The 17,253-nt window shown below is 46.6% G+C and overlaps 1 protein-coding gene across 3 annotated transcripts in view; it reads right to left on the bottom strand.

The window, feature by feature from the left end:
* Positions 1–17,253, bottom strand: part of rspo2 (R-spondin 2) — a gene marked incomplete at both ends in the record, with an annotated part of 55,140 nt that overhangs the window by 4,380 nt on the left and 33,507 nt on the right. The gene's annotated exons all lie outside the window — the stretch shown is intronic.

The following is a 17,253-nucleotide window of genomic DNA, read 5'->3' as shown; positions in this document are numbered from 1 at the left end:
ACTGTGGCGGACGTTCCTCGCTAACCTCCCAAAGCCGGCCGGGATTCACCGCTTTTTCCTTTTTCCTCCTCATCATTCTTCTTCTTCTTCTCCCCTTTCTCCTCTCCGGGTCCCTGCTATCGCTATTTGAAGCTCTCAGCAATAATCGAGACAACGGCATGGTGAAGGTCCAACTAAGAGTTAAGCGCTATTAGACGTATCATATTATTAGGCTCGCAATCCAGAATAATATCTCCTTGTGGAACGGCTATATGACTACTTGTCCAACTGATGCACTGAAAGATAATCAGTCAAATCCATATCCAGGGGGAACGAAGCCAAAACCAAAGCTCCCTTCAGCTGTGTCAAAGCTAATATCTTTATTTTGGAAAAGGGGACTAAACTGAAGAATATGCATAAGTGTACATGAGGGAAAGTCTGCATAATGCAACAGTGTCGTAGTCTCTGAAATATGGCTTTTACACAGGATTTCTCCGCTTAAGTAAAGAGACTTTTCCTCTATTTGCCGACCCCGAGGCTACATTATGTTACCATAATCACAGAGGCCATGACCCGCTAAAAAAAAGAGAGCAATGCAGCGACTGTCGGCACAGGCCAAGTGATTTCATCCACTCACGGCTCCGGCGGCAGTGCAGGAATCGAAGGCCTAATCTTATCTCCATCGCTTGCGGTTTGAGAAAAATCGATGGCTGACATCGAGAAGGCATTAAGTCATACGGTAAATGGGATCCCACACTGCTGAAGACTCTCCCCCTGCTCTCCCGTTACCCTTGTCCCTCCACTCGACGCAGACGGTCAATTGATAACTTTCGTAGGACATGAGGGTGCGGGGGGGGAGCGGTTAAAAAAAAAGAAGAAAAAAAAGAAATCCAAACAATTTTGAAGACGATTCGGGTGGACTTAGGGAAGGTAAAGCCGGGATTTTTTTTGGCGGCTCGTCTTTTTCATAAACAAGCCAAAGCGGAGGCCATTATTTGTGAGGGAAGGAGAGAACTACTGGCGCCAGTGAGATTTGATTTCAGTGGCAGAAATTGGATTAGCAGCCATTAAGGGCCTCCTCACACATACATTTATAATGCTGTGAAGGGGAAAGGATCTGTGGCAAGCCAGCGCTCTCTTTACTCACACACACCGACAGCTCCTGCTGTCTGGGAAAAGGTTACGGACGATGACACTGCCCTATGCCGCTGCTGAACTTCAGTTGATTTGTTGGCAGGACACATGACCTCAAGTGACCAATAGTTCATTAAGGAGTAGGCCAGAGGCAGGCCAAAGCGTTTAATGGAGCTGTTGTCCGCCAGTAGGGAAAGGATGCCGTAGGAGGCTGCTTTGACGTTTGGAACATTAGGAAAAACATGAAACAAATGAAAATAAAGCACGAGTGTAACAAAAAACAATAGAAGGAGGAAATGTGTAACAAATACAGACAAAGAGAAAAAGAAAAGCGATGATATTTGCGAGGGAAACTACTGGGAAATACTGCGGCAGAGACACAGACGTCAGATGTAGGAAAAAAGAAATCAGCCTTTTGACAGAGGACAATCATTTACAAGAAGCTCATCTTGCCAACCGGCTGACAAGAGGCTCTCTGCACAGCGTCACTTAGCCCTAACAAGGTTACTCTGGATCACACTCTTTCATTCACTCTTTCGTCCCCCCCCCGCCCCCCCCCCCCCAAAAAAAAAAGCTCTGCTTACTATCACCGCGCTGCGAGGCGAGAATGATTTAAAACATACGCATTCCGATTTAAAAAGCTAATGTTGGGATTAGGTCGGTCATTATTTTCTCATCTTTGGCCCCGCGGAGGATCCGCGCGGAGATTAAAAAAGCAGGTTAGCTCACCGCTCGGCTCTTTGATGCTTCGTTTCACTGACAGTAAGTTAAAGCGAAAACCCGACTCGGAGATTAACGTCTCCGAGCGGAGAAGTCCCGGCAAAGCACGCATGACTGACACGGTGATTAATACGCCTGATGGTCAGTGCGGACAGCGTGTGTTTTTTTTCCCCCTCTGGAGAAGGTCGATCACACCAGCGAGAAGCTGTGAGGAGGGCCACAGTGCAGATGATGACCCCGCACACACTAAAGATCTCCTCAGAGTTCAAAGTCGTGCTCTGTTGCATTTCACAATAACGGGAACCGTTCCCTTGTGCCGTTTGGGCTACCGCCTCTGGCTCCGGCCTTCAAAAGGTATATCAAGTCGAAACAATTAGGCCAACTTCCAAAAAAAGCTCCAAAAGTTAGTAACTGACTTTCCAGAGCTATTTCGTCCACTACACCTTCACTTAAACACTAGTGCACTGTTTCAGAAATGTCGGAAAGTTGGGAATGACTTATTCCTAGTGTACTTGGAAAAATTAAACGGCATAATCCCTTCAGGTCAGGATTCCAAGTCGGAAACTTGGAGGCAGGATTTCTCAGGTTTCTAAGGCCCACTCCGATGCTGTCATGTCAACACGGCACTGTAATCCTTAAATACCGACTCCTGAAGTCGATATACAGCGTTGCACTCGAGGAATCTCTTTAAACATCTGTGTGGCAAACAGTGTTTAACAGGTAAATTGAAAAATGCCAATCAATTAGTCGTTACTCATTGAAGTGCCGGTTAACAACTCCAAAGCCTTCTCAACTATGCATCACATCTTCTGAGGTATTTACTGACTATCAACAGCTAGTTTAGCTCCCGTCCACTCAGTGAGGCTGCAGGGCTCACACACCCTCCAACTCTAAACAAAACCAGGGCTAACCCCAATGTGGGCAATTGCTGCATTCACGCAATTTTGGCAGAATGCTAATTTGGTAGTGTGTATGCATTATTCCCGAGGTGGTTAGCCCTACTGCTAACCTAGACAAACCAGATAAATAGCCTAAATTACCTTCTTCTGTGGTGTTATGCATTTGTAGTCCGTATGCATTTATTTTATTATTAAATTACACATAAAAGGATGATCCCAGTCACTTCCTCACAGTAATGTACACAGATTATTCCAAAAACACCGCTATCAGATCTGTACTCGGTAACTGCCGATATTTCAAAGCCCAGGTATCGGTATCGGGACTAAAAAACGTTGGATCGGTCCTTCCACAATTCATATGGGTATATACATCTGGCTTTTCAGCCTTAATTGAAAAATGGGCATCGTTGTTGTACCGCTTTTGCCAAAATAGATTTTTTTTTAATAACAGCTTCATATCCTCCACACATAAAGTGTTTCATTTAAACTTCACATGAAAATACAAAGGTTGTCTCCCCTAAACTGCAACAACCGGTCTCAGCGACAAGAGCAAGATTTCCTCATCCCGGCGGTAAAAGCGGTTCAGCCATTATTTCTAAATGTCTGGTGGGGGCACCAGACACAGAAGAAGAAAATAGGTCTGAAGAGTTCAATCACATGACGTTATATGGTTTCTGGGCTCTGACATCCTGCCAACTGTTATGGTTTTTCCACTTCCGCTTGAAGCTGCCAAAATGTGACGACTTAGCAGTTTAAAAGCAGAAATCTGCACGCGCACTGTCGCCACCTCCAGCAGTGAGAGGTCATTCGAATGGAAGCCTGCCGTTGACTTCACTCAGCCACTGCAAAACCCCAAATGTGCCAGCTAGTGAGGTTTCATGCTCTCTCCTCATTATGCAGACGCATAACTGATCATTATCGACTTTCTTTTCCACTAAATGGAACCTTGTTGTATCGCAGTGGCTTCACACAGCCGATGGTGTCATGAGGGTAACGTCAGCAGCCAGGCGGCGAACCGGCATCACGACCGGCCCGCCAAGTCTGATGCGCCCTTGAAACCTCAGGACTCGGGAGAGAGAAGCGAGCGGCCCCCTCTGCGGTCTGCTATCTCCCCCAACTGACTCATCGACACATCTGGGGCTAAGTATATGGGGCTCTCCTGCCCCGCGGGCACTTGGGTAAATGAGGGATAATTAGCTTTAGTTGACTTTAATGAATGGCTTAATGTTGTGTTTCATTTCGGATGAGAAAAAAATATAAAGCTCAGCACTCATCAAAGGGAGGCCCCGCGCGCTGATGTTGAGGGCCCGCTGCTGGTGTGGGTCCGTTTGTTTTGTGTATTTGTTGTGTGCACGGGGGCGGGGCGGGCTGAAGATAGCTGCAGCGTACGAGGGGAGCAGTTTTAAAATGTGGCCGCGGATCCAAAGATCAGGAGGCCTGCTGGGACACACAGTAGCAAATTCATCATTCTAGCAGGGAAGCTACCACAGATGTGGACTCTGTTTGTCTTTACTCAACGCTAGAAAAAGGGCCACTTTGATTTCCATGTCCTCTATATTAATATGAGGCCTCATGCGTAAGGCTTTGATAATTCCCACATGCTTTGATATCAAGCAGGAAGTGTCTCACAGAGTTATGAGAGTCATTCATCTCAGTTTCCGATAAGTGTATTGCATCGGGCTGATGAGATTAAATCATTTTCAACAGACACAAGACCCCGTGTGGATTTATTTGCTCTATTCAAGCTTCGATAACAAGCTGCTCTCAAGCTACTCCGATATATAACTGTCATCTACATCTCCATGTCTTTACACTGATGCACTATCGCAGCTTAATGCGGTTCATTATCTTTGCAGTGCCATTAAAAGTAAAAGCTAATAAAAGCTGGACTTGGCAGATCAGTTTAGTGTACTTTTACACACTCTACCTTTTCCGTTTGACAGCAAATCAGGCTTGGCATCCTTTGACTAATAGCACTCACTCCGGAGGTCCTCAACAAATCTTCTTCTCTGTGTAAACCAGCACACCGCCAGGATTAACTGTGCACTTTTAAAAGCACCCTCATACTGACAATGGATCAGGGAAAGCACATCCTGCAAGGGAGGTGACCTCTTCTCACCGCTATTAAACAAATATTTGGAACACTGATTATTTATCTGAGGAGGTAAATCTGCATTTCCAGGGAGCCATTGAGTATAATGTAAGTCTGGCCCTCGGGTGGCGGTGGCGGTGGAGGGGGCTCAAACACCAACCGAGGGCCCTGGCTTGGGGATTTACCTGGCTCAGCCCCCTCTCATGAGCCACTGGGTCTTCACGAGCAATTCTTCTGCATTATAGCACCCCACCCCACTTTATGGAGAGGAATAAAGTGGTTGTTAACAGAGCCAGGAGGGGGGGCACGCAAGAAATCGGGGTCAAAATAGCAGGGGGGCTTTCTGCACCCCTATGGGGCTATAAGGTGGATGAGGGTTTCACCAAACAACTTGTAAACACTGTAAATTACTGACAGGTAGTACATGTCAACAGCAATGGTCCAATCGTAGGTTAGGAATTCAAACTAGGCATGGCAAGCCTATCAACCTTTCTCTGTGTGTGCGAGCATTTAAGAGCATTCAAAAGAGTTTGGAGAGTGGCGTCTTCTTTTTGGCCTTTCCAAAACCAGAAACACATGCAAGAAATAGGAAAATGTTAAGAATGGATTAATAAACAGTGTGTTTGCCTGCTCTAATGTAAGCTGCAACCAATAGCATGACCAGCTTACTGGCTTATTACCTACTAACTGAGCATTAGGCCAAGGCCGAGAAGCATATCTTTATCAGTTTGTGGGGTTCCAGATTACTTTAAAAAAACGAAAAAATCTCTGATCACGACCAGCTACATAGTTAAGCTGACATTAGCTCAATTAGCCAGTTTAAAGATATTTTGATGGTAAATCTGCTAAAACCTCGTAAGTGGAAAGCTGTATTGAGAAGAACAAGGTGAGCAATGGTGATCCACACAGTCGCCGTCTCCACCGTGCACGACAACAACAACGCGTGTTCGTGCTCCTCGTTGTCTAACGCCACCTGGTCTGCAACCTCCCGATCTCTGTGCGTCTGTGAGGGAACATGGGGAGGATATAGGAGGAAATTGTCCGGCATGATTCCCTCTTTATATCTCATTTCTGCACAAGTCCCTTTATCCGCCCTCCTCTCTACCGGGAAACCCCAGGAGGAAATCCCTCACATGTTTGGATACGGAGCACAACTGTCCCAAAGCAGGACCAGACCCTAACAAGCGGGGAGCCAAGCTAAGTCAGACGGGCTTAGACAGTAAAACAGAGACGGGGGCCATCAGGATCATGCCGCAATCCCCGTGCAATGGCCAGTGATGAGGGAATCAAGTCTGGCCGGCGCTTTTTGTTTTCTTTGATTGTTCGACTAACTCTCGAAAGTCGCCCCTTGTTTCTGTCTCCTCTGATGATCCGACAGGCTGCACATATTTTTTGATAAAAATAGTTTGTTAGTTCACAGCGGAAGAAGAGGGGGAGGGGGGGGGGTGTGTTTGATGTGTTCGCGGAGCTCCTGTTGCACGGGGGGAGAGAGAGGGCGAGAGAGAGAGAGAGGGCGAGAGAGAGGTAAAGCCAATTCAGGAAGGGCTTGATCCTCTCTAAGGCCTGTGCTGCATCAAACACTTTGTCAAACACCAGGCAGACGGACAGCTGAGTGGCTCTGACAGATCTGATCACAGACACGGGCAATAAGAGTCACCGCCGCTCAGCGCCTCGATTCCAGGCACCGCTCTCCCACTCTCGTCAGTAAGCCCCCTTCAACTCACTAAAACACAAACAGGGGGCTTTGAGGCATATGGCAGACATTTTCTTGTTGTTTTTAGCTGTGTATGATTACAGCGTAATTTCAACGGTCATTTCAGGGTCTCACCTCGACGATGAGAGAGTCGTGTACTCCAGAAGGCAGCGGCATCTGTCAGAGATGCAGCAGGGGCAGGAGACGGGAATCAAATCAAAGGGATGCTTAAGCTCCCACTAATCCGAAAGAAATGTCTCAAGGCCCGAAGGGATCACGGTCCTGAACCTTGCCACCCAGCGGGAAGGAGCATTTATGTTTGAAGGGATTCGATACGGTACCTGGGAATGGGTTGGGTTTCATGACACAGACCACTCAATCATGTCCTGAGGTTTTCCTCGAGGAGCCATCGTGTTACATTCACTGAAAAGGCAATGTCGCGGGTATTTCCCACATAGCAGATCACTCAAAATACAGACATTGAGAAAAGTACTCACCAAAGGTGAGTGTCCCAAATTGGGAAGGGGTCAGCTGTTACGATTCAGACGCATTGTTATTTTGTACAAGACCATGTACAAAAACTGTAATGTTATTTAATTCATTTGTAATGTTTACTTTATTGTAAAGTCTCTTTGTTAACATATTGTATCACGTATAAAATAATCTGCAACTTTACTGTTCAGTCTCTCTCATCAGCATCATGTTTAAAAGTAGCAGCGGTGGGCAGTTCATTTTCAGCTAAAAGGTTCTAATGAACCCACTGTACGCTCCCTGCTAGCACCAAACGACTAGCTGCTGAACACATAAGAGTGTAAATGTGTGACTTGCATTTACCAGCTGGTCAAAAACAAGCCTCCAAATGAATGCTAATGTTGCTTCGTGTCCCCGAGATGTTTTAATCGGCATCTGTTTGATAACGAGGTAGCCACATTATAAGGTGATAACATGTCAATGCTCTGTTTACAGCCAGGTGCGAGAAAATGCTTTAATGCAGATTAAAGTGTGTGTTTGAAACCCTGCTCTTAGCGGGCTGCTCGTACCGAGATAACTACAGACAGACATGTGGTTGGTGCTTGTGTATTATGCAGTGAGAAAACTCGAATTTGTGCTAGCCCTTTTTCTCTATTTAAGGGACAGTTCACGCCAGAATCAAAAACGCATATTTTTCCTCTCACCTGTAGCTCTATTTATCAATCTAGATTGTTTGGGTGTGAGTTGCAGAGTGTTGGAGATATCAGCCGTAGACATGTCTGCTTTCTCTCAAATTTAATTGAACTAGACAGGCTTGTGGTAGTCAAAGCGGCAAAAAAAAAAAAAAAAAACACATTCAAAAACTCAACAGCAATGACTCTTTCCAGATATCATGAGCCGGTTAAGATAATTGAATTATTTTGAGAAAGACTTTTTGTGAGTAATTTCATGTAGGAAATACGGTTGAAAGAAAATAGTTCCTGGTCATGAGATCTGGAAAGAGACTGTTGAGCTGGTTGAGCACCACGGAGCCGGGTGTTTCCATTATAGTGGAGATGGGGCCGACATCTCTACGGCCGATATCTCCAACGCTCACACAAAACCAATCTATATCGATGAATAGCACTACAGGTAAGAGGAAAAACACGTAGCTTTAATTTTAGGGTGAGCTGTCCTTTTAAGTTGAAATTTCTAACCTGTGACATCACCCTAGTGTTTTGCTTTTTTGTGCTACCTTAGTAAGTTGGCCCTGGCCTCTACTTACTACTGTAATGGCTCTGCTATTAGTCTGCACGCCCCCCCTGTATTTGTCACAGTTAATTCTCACACACACACACACACACACACACACACACAAAAAGACGTACACACAGCCAAAGGCTGGCAGGTCTATACTTGGTGCTTTGTTGTGTCTGCATGTCTGCGCGCTCTGGGTCCACGCTCGCGGACATGAGTGGGTCAGAAGCCACAGCCTCTCTCTCTGAATCAGCAGCTGTAATTAAAAGCTGGGATGTCTCTGTGAAGAATCCCGCCAGAGATGGAGCACGAGGGGGAAGGAGGGTGGAGAGGAGCGGGGCTTCTGGTGGCTGAGGCCAGTGCAACTGTGCGCCAGATGTTTTTCAGGCTCCCCCCGTTCGGCTCCTCGCCTCGCTTCTTTTCCTCCCTCCAGCCAGCCAGACCACTGGAGAGGGAGGACTCTGTTGCACGAGGCGCTGGCCTTGAAACGTTGCGCGCCACACAAAACACGTCCTCCTCTGTTGCATGCACAGAGATCCTCGGACGGCCCCGCGCCGCGTTATGCGATACATGAGGGAGAGAGTGTCATCGGAGTGCGAGACAGGAAAAGAGGATGGAAAGAGGGACGGGGGAAAAAAGAGTCGATAATGTGGTGACTTGTTCTGCATGTGAGGTCTGTTTTATTGTTTGGTGGTGTCTATTACGTGTGTCTCACACTCACTGGCTGCGTGGACGTGTGTCTCTAAATGCGCGTGTGTGTGTGTACATCTTCATCGGCCCGGTTGGGTGGACATGTGGAGACGAAAGTGTTTTGTGGCCCACGGGAGTTCTGGCAGCAGTGTCAGACTGGAGGTCTGGCAGAAAAGGGATGCATCCCACTCTGACCGGCTTGTGTTATCTAAATATGAAGTGAGAAACCTCGACACAGGGGCCCGCTCCAATGTAAGGTCAGACATACGACATAGACACTAGACTGAAGCAGAAAACAGATGCCTGTGTGCGTCTGATATCGTTTAATGTCCCCACTCCAAACAATTCCAATAGAGTACAGAATTCCGTGTTTTCCCAGAATGTTATGCCTGTCAGAGTGGAAGAGCCTCTACAGCTACATTTGGATCATCATAGCACACTGCGAATCCATACTAATGACATTTTTAAAAGCAGGGCAGGCAGGTTTCATTGCAGGTTTTACAGATTGCCACCCCTGAAGCTGCTCTGTAAAATCCTTTAAGACATCACTGTATCCATTTCTCTGCTCAGCCTTCTGATATAAAATGAGGAAATAATCGCCAACTGTGGCTCAGGGGACAAACCACCGTCGAGTCACACAAGTGGACGTCTCTGGCAGGCATCAGAAATAGTCATAAAAGACCAAAAAAGAGGTCCGTGTATGAGTCCAACCCCACTTCAAAGATCTCATCACAAGCTGTTGCCATCCATCCCTGTAAAGACACAGACCGTGTCTCATCTGCTGTAAAAGAATCACAGGGTGTAACTTCACACACAGCCCGTCAAGGGAACGTTCACCGAGGGCTCGCTTTACGGCCCTGACCGTGTCACGGGCATTGTCGGCCCATATACTGCACAGCGGGGGGAAATAGCTCCCGTTTGTAGGGTGAGAGAACATGAAAACATTCCACTTGTACAGTATCTCCCCCTTCTCCTCCCCCTCCCCGTCCCCTCCAGTTTGCTGCCACTTTGTTTGTTTGTGTACGTCTGTTTTTGATGGGGCTGTTGATGTCGGAACCATATGCCTCATTTCCTCCTGCCAGAACAATGGCAGCGGAAGCCTCGCAAGCGTCGCGGCGGTCCTCCTCTTTTGACACATTCACACCGAACAATATGCGCATGCCGGTTTTCGAGCTTAGAAATGAACCATTTAGGTCGCGTTTGTGTACGACCATGCAGCTCGTAGTCATGGGTGAGTACAAACACCAACTTCTGGAGATGTTTTGGCCGTCAAATGGGCATCTACTCAACATCAAAGTGTACTCTGGAAAGACATCTACATCCCCTTGGGTTCATTGGAGTAGCGTAACTACTGATGCACACTTCACAACCAAGCGAGTCAAACGAATAGGAGGACTGCTGCATCTAATATTTGTGCACGAGTCTACAAAAGGCAGTTCCGCAAAACCACAACTCAACTGGGCCAAAGAGTGTGAAGAAAAAAAGAAAGAAACACCCCTCCTCTTTCTTCCTGCTTGGAAAAGACCAGATGACAATAATGTGGAGTATGAAGCCCCAGCGAGCGCTGCTGACCCCTCCTCTTCCACCCTCACTCCCCTTCTTCCACCCCCCCCCCCCCCCCCCCCCGCTCTTTGAAAGGCCTCCACATGTTTATGGCTCATGCCTGTGGTATGACGATGGATTCTCCATATAAAAGCCAGCAGGATCACGGGGTGTTTCAAATATTGCTCTATGAAGACAGTTGCTGACAAAATGACAGCAGCCATATTTATTTTGGTCAGAGAGCAGGGGCACTTAGTGGGAAGTTAATCAGAGGACCCCCCCCCCCCCCCAACCCTCCCGTCCCAATAAGGACCCAGGGCAGAGAAGTCTCGGAGACTACTGGTAATGACTTTCTCCTCCGACAGAAGATTTAACACGGCTCAACTGCACGCGAGGCAGAAAAATAAACCCAGAAAGTTTGGTTTCGAGGACATCGGCATAAAGCAGTCCAGACGAGAGCGGATAGTCATTTTTGTATCTGTTTCGGAGGAAATATAATACGTAAGCGCAGAGACAAAGGAGGGGAAAAAAAGAATAATCTATGGCAGAGACATATAAATATGTTATAGCTGAAACAGAACTTGTGTTAATTTGCGACTGTGACCGCGGCGGTGACCATAACTGCCATTGGCATCGGGACGCTGGAGACCTGGCCAAGTCAATGACAGGTTGATGTGTCTTTCCTCTTCACCCGGACGCTGATTCACTACACCCCAGTGCAAAGCTTCCAAACGACTCTCTGTCATCTCAGCTTTACTGTTTCACGGTCGTGTGTGTGTGTGTAGAGCGTGAGGAACTCATCATCATGTTTCTCAATGCAAGTGAGGTTTTTACATCTTTTTTTACATCTTCCCAACTTAATTTCTGCAGCATTCGATTAAATTAATGAACGGTGCGAGCTAATACCAGTCAGATGCAAACCCAGGCCCTGTGTCCAGAGGCCGTCCAAGCCGTCCAAAGGAGACAGGGCACTTCTGAGGGCCTTCTCACCAGCTACTGTGTCAGCCCCTATGGAGCGGCCTTATTAAATGAAGATTAAGCTGTGGCTCCCCCAGTCACAACAGGCTGCGGTGCGAGGCACACATAATCACTGTGACAGGTCGGCTGCCAATTAGTGCTCTCCTTCTGTCCTGGGAAAACGCTCCTCGATCCTCTCCCGCTGGCGGGAAGAACTGATCCGGATTGTCCGTGATATTACCCGGGCCAGAGATCGCCGTTAATCACCAGCCCTCATTCCGCTGTGGCAGAGATGAGAGCCGGACTTGTCATCTGTGCACCAGCTCTCCCTTCCAACAGTCCTGACTTCCCATGGTGCACACCCAGGGACCATTCATTGGAATAATGAGATAAGTACATGGAGGAAAAGAAGTGCAAACCTCTGTTCCCAAGTGCTCTGGGTAGACTTCAGAGCGGTGGCTCGAGCAGGGCTCGATCGGTGTTTGGCTTGGACAAACGGCACCATGAGCTCTTCTGCTGAGACGAGAAGAACACGCTCCATCAATTAGCCTCAAGTTGAAAGCGTGCATCTGTTTCAGGGGGAAAAAAAAATAAAAAAATCTGGCCTGATAGAAGGCTAACAGTCTGACAAAAACACATCCAGAAATGTGTTTGGATGTCAGGTTTCCAAGCCAAACACGGGCCAGACGCAGATGTGATCACACCGGCTGCGTAACTAAAATGCTCAGAAGTGAATGGCATCTTTCGCCAGAGCTTAAACCGCTTGGCACAGCGAGTATAAACACCAAAACTCACACGCATGCACGGGCGTTAACCGCCTGCTCGTAGGCAAAGACTGCCAGAAACCGGAATTGTTTGGTGTCTCGGGCAGTGTGCGCAACAGACAAGGCGGTTGAGCTTCCTCCGCAGCGGATTTGAGGCAATCACCGTTGCTCTGTGCATCGTTTTACAGGAGCAGAGGCTTTGGAGCAGATGGTTCGCAGACGGTAAGGACCAGGAGGTCCACAGCACTGCGGATGCACCGCAGAACCACACTGGCTTCAGACAGAACCTGGCGTAAATCCCACCAGTCAACCAAATCCTCCTGGGGTCTGGTCGATCCCGGGGCGGATCTGGGTTCACTTTGGTCGCCTGTTCCAGACTGTAGGTACTTGTGGTGTAAATTAAAACAACTGCCCGCCTCTATGTCATGTCCACGGCTTTAAATACAGACAAAGACCCCCGCCGGGCCTTCAGATGTCACACTGCGGAGGAGTGATGACGTGGTAGTCCAGGCGGGTTTATCTTCCTCTACACCCCCGTCCATGCGCAAGAAAACTTGTTTATCCAGAGTTTCAAATTGATGGCGGAAGGAATCGACAGGGCATCATGGCTACACAAGAGGCAGTTATCACAGTTACAGTATAAACACAACCTGCACACAGAAGTTATGACGGACTGTATTAGTAGTGGCTGGATCCGAGCACTCAGATGACTGATGGGATGGAGGGCTTGGCCTCGATTGAGCCCTACAGCAGAAATGGTTTCTCTGGTTACACACACTGGAGATCAATACTCCCACGAAGGCCATTAGCTCTCCAAGTACAGGTAAATGATCCAATGGCTAAAGATAATCATTATATGCTCCAATTTTCTTATTCTTCCTCTCTCTGCTCTCCTTTTCTGGAAACTGAACTGCATTGTTCTGAAAAAACCAGGTCTTAAATATGTTTCTGTTATCAGATCCAACATTTGGTTTTGCTATAAATGTTTACTGTTCCATAACTTTATATTGTAAAACTTCTGTTCTTGATTTGGGTCCACTTTGGCTACAAATTGAATCCCCCTCAAATTGGATCTACTTGCACCTACAAATCAAGCAAGCAGAGCTGCACAAATGTAACTCCGGCCTGCCACCACAAAGACTTTTGCGCCGTCTGAGAATTTGAAAGCCGATTTGTAAAAACTGTCGGAAATTAGCCCGAGTTGCAGTGGTGCGTTTGTGTTGGACTTTAGTCCCTCTTAAATCCCAAACCAGGGATTACCTTAAGAGTGGGTGTTTGGAGAGCTTTTACATTTTAAAGTTGTTTACACAAGATCTAATGTCACTGACATGACAGAAGCAGCTGTTGTGCTAAAGATTATAGTAGAGTGGGTGGGCAAGAGAGCGGGAAAGGAAAACTAACCAGATGGATTGATTGATGGCGCGGCAGCGCGTAGAGCAAACGATCAAACCTGTCACACACACACGACTGTTTGTAAACCAGTGAATCTGGTGACAGGGGTTGCTGGGAAATCGCTGCAGGGAGTTGCTTAGCGGCATCAACATGGCACAAACGAGCACTGCTGTGTTATCCCTCTCCTCACCTTTCCTCTACCCTCTTCCCCATTAGCTCACAAGACGGGGGGGGGGGTCTGTCAATGGTGATAGTGCCTGAGCAGCTATTAATAAAGTTTCTTTATTGTTTATAGGCTGTTCAGAGCACCACTCTGGGGATCCGGAGGATAGAAGAGCGTTTTACCGTCTCAGGGGTACAATGCAAAAACGCCCGGCGCCGGCCAAGCAGCCACGAGACAAGACTTCTTTATTCCTCTGGAGATTGCCTCGCGCATCTTCCAATGAAGTGTTATGTGAAAACCAAAATTAAACAGCTGGCTGGGTTTGACAACGATTTTCATCAAAACTTGCTTGGGCAGGTTTCCTAATCACTTTATGTTTCCGGAAGAAATGTGATTCATAGCAACGGGAACACCTTTTTTTTCTCCAAATAAATAATGCTGCAGTTGTTTAATCTCACTGTCAAAAAGAAACAAGGAGGTCAAACTATTTTAAACAATGAAAAACAACAAGCATGCGCAGTTTGGCAATGGAAGTGCAGCATTGTGCAATAGCTTGTCAAGCTATGCAAGGGCATTATCCACCAAAGATCGCAAATGCAACCCAAACAATTGGACTTTCCAGACGTGTGTTATTAGTGAGTGGGCAGAATACATCGGCAACTGGCCCAGTATTTATGGCCAGATATATGTACGTATTGGGTGCTGAAACCTAGCGTGTAACGTTACACCGCAGCAAGACATTACGATCATACAAGTCACGAGATGCTTTCAACTACATTATCCGTGCTCATGTACAAAAAGCCTCATACCAAGAGTTTGGAGTTCATTGAGTTTTAGTGGTGTTTCAGTTTGACAAGTGACCGTGTTAGCTGGTGACTCTCAGCCGAATGTGCCCGTGGCTGCTCGTAGTGACGGCAGCTGAACATGTAGGTGTCCTTGTAAAAGCCTTCTATCCATTTTCAATACAGACTCATCTGTGTTTATTATCTACGCCAATAATTTACATAAGACACAACGAGCGACAACGGACGCATTTGGCTGAAAGTCACCAGTTAACACGGTCTCTAGTTAAACTGAAACACCGGTTGCTCTGACACGGTTGCGATCAGTTGAACTTGAGTCCGCTGTTGCAATATTGATTCTGACAACTCAACACGCAAAAAAAAATGTATATTTTGATGCTGTTAACAGTTTAAATCAGTGTTTAAATCGAACTCGTCTGGAAAGCTGGGGCAAAAAGTCATGTCTGTAGGCATATTTCTGATGTCGTCAGCTGTAAAAGGGTCTATATGGCTTCAGGTGCAGATCCGTGCAGTGCAGCTGCAGGAAACGTACCAAATTCCCACTCTATATTTGCCAAACTTCAAAAGTTTGCTTAAAATCCGCTCGACAGCTGGCTGGAAATAGCGCTTGTGACAGTGCAGCACCACATATTGTGTCTGTCCGTGTGCTCCGCGCAGTCTTTCCCCCGCTATTTTGGGGACAGAGTGTGTTATCAGGACAATGCTGTTCTGCCAAATGTCAAACGAGAACAGAAAATGAATCCCAGCAGTGCGAATGATATACGGTGTTTACACTGTTCAGCAACTTGTAAGGAACGCATCAGACACGGTTTACACAACTCGCCGTGTTTGCTGTGAACGCCTCGCCTCGTGACATTATCTGGGCTTTGCTTTCTCTGCTTGTGTGTGTGTTTTACATGTAGGGATTAGGTCTCTGCCGACACAGAGGGAGAAGAAGAAGATCATTCGCGTACTTTTCTAAACTGGGAGAAAGGGATCTGTCAATGACGTCCAGTGTACGTAGATATGCAGAAATGCAAGCCCGGGTGATCAGATAATCATTGCCATAAATAGTGTATACCTACATGCTGCGTCCTCTTATTTCCTGTCTCCATTTAATCCACAGCATCTTTACGGTCTGCAGTTACATAATCCCATGCTTATCCTACACATTGGTGTCTGGTGTCCGGCAAGAAGAGCTGATGAAAATGTTCAATTTTTAGACTGTCTCAAGTTCCAAGTGACCAGTATAGGCACTTCTTACATTTATATTTCCTTCTGAGTATAAAATCCATACGCTGAGGTTACAAGTTTTCTAAATTCTATTTAAAGACTCAATTTACCACACTGTGTTGCAAATCCTGTTATTTCAAGAAGCTCTAGGGATCTATAGCTTGAAAATTGCATTCCTTTTAAAAGGTCACGTAACAAGGTATTTCATGATGACCTCAGCCATATTGCAGCCCTTTTCATGAACCTCCACATCCTGATCACCTGCATTTCAGAGGGCGGCCTCTCCTCCCACAGGACTATGCTTTATTATCACAAACGGGAAGTGATTATTTTACAATGTCAGTCGGTCAAGCTCCCATGCGACGGCACTGGATCTCCTCCCGCTCCGACTTCGGCAGCTTGCATTTTTACATTGTATTTATTTGAACTGAAGAGTGTTGCATTTCACTGGCTTTTGCCAAGTAGGGATTTTTCACTGGCGGCTGAGCGGTGGGGGAATTAACAACACATGCCCAAGTCTGAGATTTACCTTTATTAAACGGGCCACAGTGGCACTTCACGAGCCCGGGGAGTCCTAAGACGCACACACAGTGACACGTTCACGGACGGCTTTTAACCACACCGCCTGATCTTCCTCAGGGACGTAAGTCAGTCACTGGATAAGGAACTGCACTGAGCGGTTTGCCATGAACAGTAGCTTTAAGCAAGATGGACATGAGGAGTCGGCTGTCGGTTTATAAAGGACTGAAGAAGAATGGTTCTGCTATGCACTTTACACCACACAACAACTTCCCATTAGTGACTTTTCGAGATAATTAACGGCAGTAACCATGCGCAACAATGCCACATTTTTCATTAAAGAAGGTCATAAAGTTTCTCGGAAAAGGTCACGCAGGCACGGCAAAGTCGTGAAGCGGTGCTCGTTGGGGTTTGGGGAGATTTTCCCTGACAAACAGGACGGGGCTTTAGGAACTAAATGTGCCATGGGATCACAGTTTCCAACCCAGAGAGCAGCGACTGCGACGGCAGTGTTGTAATATGAGAAAATATCAGCGTTTATTTCAAGTTTATTTACACGTTCACCACTTCACTTAATGATCCTCCCATCTCACACTCCAGGCCAAAAATGGAGAGAAATCCTCGAGGTTAGAATATTTTCCTCTTTCTGTTAAACAATGTTTTTCTTTCTTTCTCTTTTTTTGAAAGCCTGAGTGATATCTGCCACTGTAATTGCTTCCTTATTTGGTGAATTAAATATTTACACTTGGCCTTTCCTAGTCCAAAGTTTATGAGAGAAGTAAAAGTGCATTAAGGGGAAAGACATTTATTTTAAAAGCACTGCTAACTGAAGCCATCGCCCCAAATGGTGTGTTTGGACCGTCTGAGAGGAATGGTTTACTTTTTGAAAAAAAATATTTCCCTTTGCTGTATTCACACCGAGAGAAATTCCAGAATTGACTTCTCATTTAATGGCCTGACATACATGCTGTGTGCACCGCAAATATC

Source organism: Pholis gunnellus (genome assembly GCF_910591455.1).
Source record: "Pholis gunnellus genome assembly, chromosome: 8".
Taxonomy (NCBI): domain Eukaryota; kingdom Metazoa; phylum Chordata; class Actinopteri; order Perciformes; family Pholidae; genus Pholis; species Pholis gunnellus.
This window is presented reverse-complemented; position numbering and strand designations above follow the sequence as displayed.